At 49.6% G+C, this 8874-nt stretch overlaps 1 protein-coding gene across 4 annotated transcripts in view; it reads right to left on the bottom strand.

The window, feature by feature from the left end:
• Positions 1 to 8568, bottom strand: part of CAB39L (calcium binding protein 39 like) — a 67618-nt gene extending 59050 nt beyond the window's left edge. For 2 of the 4 annotated variants that reach the window (XM_068170558.1, XM_068170560.1), the window contains exon 1: positions 8152 to 8562. The gene's annotated coding sequence lies outside the window, so the exon portion shown is untranslated. Of the gene's footprint in view, positions 1 to 7636; positions 7722 to 8151 lie in introns of those variants that run through there. The other 2 variants (XM_068170561.1, XM_068170559.1) reach the window with 2 other exon arrangements.
• Positions 8569 to 8874: the final 306 nt, after the last annotated feature.

Below are 8874 nucleotides of genomic sequence, written 5' to 3'. Positions count from 1 at the left end.
GTAGGAGTAGGAATAGGAGTAGGAGTAGGAATAGGAATAGGAATAGGAGTAGGAATAGGAATAGGACTAGGAATAGGAGTAGGAATAGGAATAGGAGTAGGAATAGGAATAGGAGTAGGAATAGGAATAGGAGTAGGATTAGGAATAGGAATAGGAGTAGGAATAGGAGTAGGAATAGGAATAGGAGTAGGAATAGGAATAGGACTAGGAATAGGAGTAGGAGTAGGAATAGGAATAGGACTAGGAATAGGAGTAGGAGTAGGAATAGGAATAGGAGTAGGAATAGGAGTAGGAGTAGGAATAGGAGTAGGATTAGGAATAGGAGTAGGATTAGGAATAGGAATAGGAGTAGGAATAGGAATAGGAATAGGAATAGGAATAGGAGTAGGAATAGGAGTAGGATTAGGAATAGGACTAGGAGTAGGAATAAGAGTAGGACTAGGACTAGGACTAGGACTAGGGCTAAGACTAGGAATAGGAATAGGAATAGGAACAGGACTAGGATTAGGAATAGGAATAGGAATAGGAAGAGACCAGGTTGGAAGAGACCTTCAAGATCACCACATCCAACCTATCATCCAACACCACCTAAGCAACCAAACCATGGCACCCAAAATGAGAAGTGACCAAGACACCTGGTGACTACACTCCTATCTTACAGACAGGAGAGACAAACACAAACCTCATGAATTAAGAGATACCAAAGTATTCAGATCTTTGTACAAGGTCTTGATGGAACTTCATACAGGACATTGCACACAATCCTGAACACCTGCAGCCAAACAAAATCAAGAGAAAGATTGGAGCAGGTACAGAGGAGAACCCCGGGCTGGCTAGAGAGACAGGAGGATGAGCATGTCTAGGAGACTAAAAGTGCTTGCCTCAGTAAGCTTAGAACAGCAATGAAGGTAAGCCAAAGCAGTTGTTTCAGCTCAAACAGCAGGAACACTTCATTCCTGCAGCAGCAAATGGCTCTAAACTGCTGATGAATAAACTGAAGCTGAAAAATGTAAAGGTTTCCAACCAGGGGAGCTCAGAGATTTGTGACAGGATCTGCTCTACCAGGAACACTACAGAGCATCTCTTCAGGCATTTTTGACACCACTGCCTGGCAGCAAGGGGAGCTGAATGAGCCCCTTTCTTCCCTACTTTCTAGGAACTCTTTTTCCATCTCATGGTTGTTCAACACATGTTTCCATAAAAGCAGACTGTGGACACTCCTGAATATATAACGGGGGAGCAGCCAAGTTCTGAAGCATTGCATTGCCATGATGGTACTCAACCAGTACTCTCATGAGGAGTTTGTGAGTCTGAGGAAATACACAGCTCTGTCTCACTGGGCTGACTCTCTCAGCCTTGAAGGTTAGATAGGATTAGATAGAATAGACCAGGTTGGAAGAGACCTTCAAGATCATTGTGTCCAACCCATCAACCAATCCAACCCATCAACCAATCCAACCCACCAAAACAACTAACCCATGGCACCAAGCACCCCAGCAAGTCTCCTCTTGAACACCTCCAGGGATGGGGACTCCACCACCTCCCCAGGCAGCACATTCCAATGGGCAATCACTCTCTCTGTGTAGAACTTCTTCCTAACATCCAGCCTAAACCTCCTCTGGTGCAGCCTGAGACTGTGTCCTCTTGTTCTGGTGCTGGCTGCCTGGGAGAAGAGACCAACCTCTGCCTGTCTACAACCTCCCTTCAGGGAGTTGTAGGGAGCAATAAGGTCAGCCCTGAGTCTTCTCTTCTCCAGGCTAAGCAACCCCAGCTCCCTCAGCCTCTCCTCACAGGGCTGTGCTCCAAACCCCTCCCCAGCTTTGTTGCCCTTCTCTGGACACCTTCCAGCAACTCAACCTCCTTCCTAAACTGAGGGGCCCAGAATGCTTGGTCATGGGGACAGTGCTGTGATGGTGGTTTCCAGTGCCTGCTGCTGCTGCCACCAGTATCAAAAGGACCTTGCAGCTGCCAGAGCTGCAGTGTCCAGCACATTTTATGAGCCCTGCTGTTACAAAAATGCTTTCAAGGAATAGAATTCTGTGTTTGTTTGTTTGGGGGGGGGGGGAGGGGGAAATGGCACTGATTTTATTTTAGCTAAGTGCCAGTTTCACAGCACCACTTTCTAAAGGTTTGGCTGTTTCTGTCTGAGTCAGAAAAAATTAAGGACATAAAATAAAATAAGGACAAAAAAAATAAGGACAAAAAATTAAATGAAGGGAAAATAATAAGGGGGAAAAATGAAGGGGAAAAATAAGGGAAAAATTAAGGGGAAAATAAGGGAAAAGGGGGGAAAGGGCAAAAAAGGGGGGAAAAGGGGAAAATAAGGGGGGGAAAGGGGAAAATAATGGGGGGAAAAGGGAAAATAAGGGGGGGAAGGGGAGAATAAGGGGGGAAAGGGAAAAATAAAGGGGGGGAAAGGGGAAAGTAAGAGGGGAAAGGGGAAAATAAGGGGGGAAAGGGGAAAATAAAGGGAAAATAAAGGGAAAATAAGGAGGAAATAAGGGGGAAATAAGGGGGAAATAATGGGGAAATAAGGGGGAATAAGGAAAAAGGGGAGGAAAGGGGGGGAAAAGGGGGGAAAAGAGGGGAAAGAGGGGGAAAGGGGGGGAAGGGGGAAAGGGGGGAAGAGGAGGAAAAGGGGGAAAAGGGGGGAAAAGGGGAAAAGGGGGGGAAAAGGGGAAAAAAGGAGGAGGGAAAGGAGGGGAGAAAGGAGGGGGGAAAGGAGGGGGAAAGGAGGGGGAAAGGAGGGGGGAAAGGAGGGGGGAAAGGAGGGGGAAAGAGGGGGAAAGAGGGGGAAAGAGGTGGAAAGGGGGGGAAGAGGGGAAAAGTGGGGGGAAAGGGAGAAAAGGGGGAAAAGGGGGAAAAGGGGGGGAAAGGGGAAAAAAGGAGGAGGGAAAGGTGGCATTGAGTGCACCCTCAGCAAGTTTGCTGATGACACCAAGCTGTGTGGTGCAGCAGACAGGCTGGAGGGAAGGGAGGCCATCCAGAGGGACCTTGACAGGCTGGAGAGGTGGGCACAAGCCAACCTCAGGAGGTTCAATAAGAGCAAGTGCAGGGTCCTGCATCTGGGTCGAGGCAATCCCAGGCACAAATACAGGCTGGGCAGTGACTGGCTGGAGGATAGCCCTGAGGAGAGAGACTTGGGGGTGCTGGTGGACAAAAAGCTCAACATGAGCTCTCAGTGTGCACTTGCAGCCCGCAAAGCCAATCAGATCCTGGGCTGCATCAGGAGAAGTGTGGCTAGCAGGTCGAGGGAGGTGATCCTCCCCCTCTACTCAGCCCTGGTGAGACCCCACCTGGAGTACTGTGTCCAGTTCTGGAGCCCCTATTACAAGAGGGATGTGGAGGTGCTGGAACGTGTCCAGAGAAGGGCCACGAGGATGATCAGAGGGCTGGAGCACCTCTCCTGTGAGGACAGACTGAAGGAATTGGGGCTGTACAGTCTGCAGAAGAGAAGGCTCCGAGGTGACCTAATTGTCGCCTTCCAGTATCTGAAGGGGGCCTACAGGAAGGCAGGGGAAGGACTTCTCAGGATCTCAGGTAGTGATAGGACTAGGGGGAATGGAATGAAGCTGGAGGTGGGGAGATTCAGGCTGGATGTGAGGAGGAGGTTCTTCACCATGAGAGTGGTGAAACCCTGGAATGGGTTGTCCAGGGAGGTGGTCGAGGCCCCGTCCCTGGAGGTGTTTAAGAGCAGGCTGGATGAGGCTCTGTCCAGCCTGATCTAGTGTGGGGTGTCCCTGCCCATGGCAGGGGGGTTGGAACTAGATGATCCTTGTGGTCCCTTCCAACCCTGAATGAAACTATGAAAGGAGGGGGGAAAGGAGGGGAAAAAGGAGGGGTAAAAGGAGGGGGAAAAGGAGGGGTAAAAGGAGGGGGAAAAGGAGGGGGAAAAGGAGGGGGGAAAAGAGGGGGAAAAGGAGGGGGGAAAAGGAGGGGGAAAAGGAGGGGGAAGGGGGGAATGGGGGGGAAAGGCGGGAAGGGGGGATAGGAAGGGGAAGGGGGAAGAGGGCAAAAAAAGGGGGGTAAAAAGAGGGGAAAGGGGGGGAAAAGGGGAGGAAAAGGGGGGAAAAGGGGGGAAAAGGGGGGGAAATAGTGTAACTTGAGCTCTTTAATACAGCTATAAAGTACAATAAGAGATCCAGCTCCACTTAGAGGCGCTTTCCCCCAATTCCTGTGCTCGTAATCACATCCTTTCTCAAGAGGCTACAGTGCAGCTGAGCTTGTAAGTACAATGAAGGAAAAATACTGACAGCAGCATCACTCCATTCATCAGCCATCCCACTATGGATTAACTCAGTTAAGAAGCTCCCTACCAACTGCTTCCTCCTGCCCAGGAACACAAGAATGGGAGAGAGGATGTAAAACCCATCTCTGCCCTTTTCAGACACGCCTCTGCACCAGCCACTTGGTCTTCAAAAATGAATGAGGGGAAAATTTTCCTTCAAGATTCAGACATCTGTCTTGTTTTAGTGCCTAACCTTCCTCAACTTACTGATCAGAACCAAAACATTTCACTAACTCATAACCAGCAACAAAGCTGGTGAGGGGATTTGGGGCACAAGCCCTGTGAGGAGAGGCTGAGGGAGCTGGGATTGCTTAGCCTGGAGAAGAGAAGACTCAGGGCTGACCTTCTTGCTCTCTACAACTACCTGAAGGGAGGTTGTAGCCAGGTGGGGGTTGGTCTCTTCTCCCAGGCAACCAGCACCACAACAAGAGGACACAGTCTCAAGCTGTGCCAGGGGAGGTTCAGGCTGGATGTTAGGAAGAAATTCTTCCCAGAAAGAGAGATTGCCCATTGGAATGTGCTGCCTGGGGAGGTGGTGGAGTCACCATCACTGGAGGTGTTTAAGAGACTGGATGAGGCACTTGGTGCCATGGTTTAGTTAATCAGATGGTGTTGGATGATAGGTTGGAGTTGATGATCTCAAAGGTCTCTTCCAACCTGGTTAATTCTATTCTATTCTATTCTATTCTATTCTATTCTATTCTATTCTATTCTATTCTATTCTATTCTATTCTACTCTACTCTATTCTACTCCACTCTGCTCTATTCTACTCTACTCTACTCTATTCTACTCTACTCTATTCTACTCCACTCTGCTCTATTCTACTCTACTCTACTCTACTCTACTCTATTCTATTCTACTCTACTCTACTCTACTCTACTCTACTCTACCCTACTCTATTCTATCTTGTTGCATTACCTGGAATGAAGGTGGATATGGGCTGAAACTTCACCTGAACACACAAAACATTGATTGCCTCTACAGAACGAGAAGAGTAGCATCACATAGTCGTCCAATGCTGTTATGAAACCGAAGGCACCTGCAGTGATGCTTCACCCAAGCACTGTGGTGTAGCTCCATGGAAGCACTCAAAGAAATTAGTAATTACATTCTCACTTGAGTGCTTGAATGCCCATTCATTGAAACACAAAAAGCCTGTGTAGCCTCTCACCAAACACAGGGGATAAAGTGAAACACCCAGCAGCTATGTGGTCACTGAGGCCACAGTTTGACAAACACTTCATTCCGTGACAGTGTCCCCCTGCTCCACATCTATTCACATCCCTACAGTTCTGTTGGAGAGGCATAGCTGTTTGCAGGGCCCTGTGGTGAGCCCTGTCAGAGAACTGACTTGGGTTAGCCAAAAATAGTCTGCTAGAGAAAAAAAGGTCACATGGATTTCTAGTCCAGTTCTCCCCACAGTCTTACAAAGAGCTCTACCAGCACTAGAGGGGAAGAAGGGGGTGGATGAAGATTAGAGAAGAAAGGACTGCTGGAACACATGCTATAGCTTATGTGTTCAGCAGTCAAGCCCCAAATGAGGCAGTGATGATGAGAAAGGAGTGCACATGTGTCATGATACAAGCTTAATGAAAGTATCCTGAGTAGGAGACAGAGAACAGAATACTTAGGATAGGATAGGATAGGATAGGATAGGATAGGATAGAATAGAATAGAATAGAATAGAATAGAATAGAATAGAATAGAATAGAATAGAATAGAATAGAATAGAATAGAATAGAATAGAATAGAATAGAATTAACCAGGTTGGGAAAGACCTTTGAGATCATCAAGTCCAACCTATCACCCAACACCATCTGATCAACTCGACCATGGCACCAAGCACCCCATCAAGTCTCTTCCTAAACACCTCCAGGGATGGTGACTCCACCACCTCCTTGTGCAGCACATTCCACCGGCCAATCTCTCTTTCTGTGAAGAACTTCTTCCTAACATCCAGCCTGAACCTCCCCTGGCACAGCTTGAGACTGTGTCCTCTTGTTCTGGTGTTGGTTGCCTGGGAGAAGAGACCAACCCCCACCTGGCTACAACCTCCCTTCAGGGAGTTGTAGAGAGCAAGAAGGTCTCCCCTGAGCCTCCTCTTCTCCAGGCTAAGCAACCCCAGCTCCCTCAGCCTCTCCTCACAGGTTTGTACTCCGGCATGGATAAACGCCAGAAGTAACATTAGGAACTCTTTGAGTGTTCTTCTTTGCTACCTAGAGTCCTTTCATTGCAGCAAGTCTTCTCCACACCTTCTCTTGTTGTTGTTGTTGTTGTTATCATTATTCAGCATTTGCACTTTGCAGTGCCAGGTAACATTCAGGCTCTGAACCCATGCAGAAGTTAACACCCTGTGGCCCTACGCTCACACCAGCATCGGTCACCTCCGCACGACCGCGTTACACAGGCTCTCCCACTCAGGTTAATGAACCAGCTAGAAGCAGCAGGCTGTTCCTTCACATTGACTAAAACTAGAACTATAAGAAATCAGGTTTTACAGGCACCCAGTTTGCAGGGTTGATGAGTGAGGAATGTTTGGGAGGCCTATTTCCATTTCTCGCCACGAAGGCCTTCCAAACCTAAAGCAAAAAGTTAAGAGTTCAGTTCCATGACGAACTGCAGTCTGCAACAAAACCCCCACAGGATCAGTCATGCAGAAAGAGGTCTCCTAGCTAATGCCTCTGAAGCACACACAACTCCAACAGGACAGCCTTTACTAGCTTTTCATTTACTTAAGCAAAAGGGAAACCAAGTTCAGCTCCCAGGGCTAGTAGTAATAATAACTGCAAGAAACAGTGGAAACCAGCAATATGATTTAAATGACACAGGCAGCAGCCAAGAGGGAATAGGAACTTCCTCTAAATCCATTAGTGAGGAACATGGGAGACTATTTTTGCCTTTTGTTTAACATTACTGAAAGTTACCTCTCTACACAGCATTCACCAGACCACACTCTCAGCAAGCCCACTCTGTTCCTTTCAATAGCTTCATAACACATTAAAATCGTTTTTCTATGGCAGCAATTTCGCTTTCCTGCTAATATTAGCCCAAGAAAGAGTCTTTGCTCTAAAAAAAAACCCAAACAAACAAACCCCCCCAACCCACACACAAACTTCCCTTAAGCATAATGAAAGCTCTGCCTTGATAAGGGCTTCATGGCCGAGGCCCCGTCCCTGGAGGTGTTTAAGGCCAGGCTGGATGAGGCTCTGGCCAGGCTGATGTAGTGTGGGGGTGTCCCTGCCCACGGCAGGGGGGTGGGAGCTGGATGATCCTTGTGGTCCCTTCCAACCCTGACTGATACTATGATACTACGAGCAGAGTTAGCATTTCAGGTTGCCAAGACTTACTGCCTGCAAATAACGAGATGGTTAATTTACACACGCCGCTCCTTGTGGCGATCCACATGAGCTCAGCTTCCCCGCATCCCTAAGCGCCTCTGCTGCCTTATGCAAGTGGCCGCGGTCTCATTCCTCTGCATCCCGAGAGCCAGCCTGCAGCGGCGGGCAGGCGGTGGAGAGGAGCAAGAGGGGAAAGTGATCTACTGCAGATATTTTATTTTTGGAAACCACACTGTAAATAAAAGCCATTTCCAGAGATATTCCATGGACACGGAGCGCCGGGTCGCAGGGCCAGCAGCGCCTTATGTAACAGGAGGAGCATTGTTTAGGGTTGCCTGCTTTGAAAAGCCCCTCCTGGTAACACAGTTTACAAAGCTATAAAAAGCTAACGCCGTAACGACCGCGAAGCAGCAGGCGAGCGGGCGATGGCGAAAAGGGCTGCTGCGAGCTGGAATAAAGACAAAGTTGGGTGAAATCGTTTAACTCGCCGTCGCTGGGAGGGTATCATTTTGGCTGACACTTACTGCGTGCAGAAAGGTTGGGGGGGGTGCTCCTAGGCAGCCCTGCGCAGCCCCATGGCCAGGTGCTGAAGACAGCTCAGCCTCCTTCCTCCCCGCAGCCCACGCTGCCGGCGGCCACCTTCAGTTCTCTTCCATTTAATTCGGCTCGCTTCCCCACCGCTGCTCAGCGACACGTGGCAGGGACGAGGGATCCCGCGACGCCGCGTCCTGCTCGTCTGCCGAGCCTCTGGAACAGCGTGAGCAGAAAGGATCGCTTCAACGCGCACAGGCGCTCACAAGCAGCTGTAAATTTCCACTCCCCGCCGCCCGTGGCCGGACTCCTGGCCTCGCTCCGGCTCCTCGCTGTTCCTGCTCCCACTAGCTCCGTGAGCGGCTGTGCATTTTCCCTCCCCGGTGCCTGCCCCCCCCGCGCTTCCCACTCCCTCGCTTGTCTTGCTCGCAGGCTCACACGCACCCCCCCCCAGGCTCCACGTCAGAGGAACGCGTGGAAGAGCGAAGGAAGACGCGACCGCTCCCCCGAGAGGTTTCTCCGGGGTTAAGGGAGGAGATGCGAGGATTTCACATCACTTCTGTAAGTTTCCATTCCCCTCCGAAGTCTGTGGGTGCCGGGGCGGCATCCTGATGGCTCCTTGCACCATCACGTGGCAGAGGCTGCTGCAATTAAATTATTCACCTTGTCATCCTGCTGAGAATGCCAAGGAGGGAGCCCAACGGCGAGCTGCTGCC

The sequence above is a fragment of the Melanerpes formicivorus genome, unplaced genomic scaffold, assembly GCF_026170545.1.
Source record: "Melanerpes formicivorus ecotype bairdi unplaced genomic scaffold, bMelFor1.0.p_v2 SCAF_425, whole genome shotgun sequence".
NCBI classification, from domain to species: domain Eukaryota; kingdom Metazoa; phylum Chordata; class Aves; order Piciformes; family Picidae; genus Melanerpes; species Melanerpes formicivorus.
This window is presented reverse-complemented; position numbering and strand designations above follow the sequence as displayed.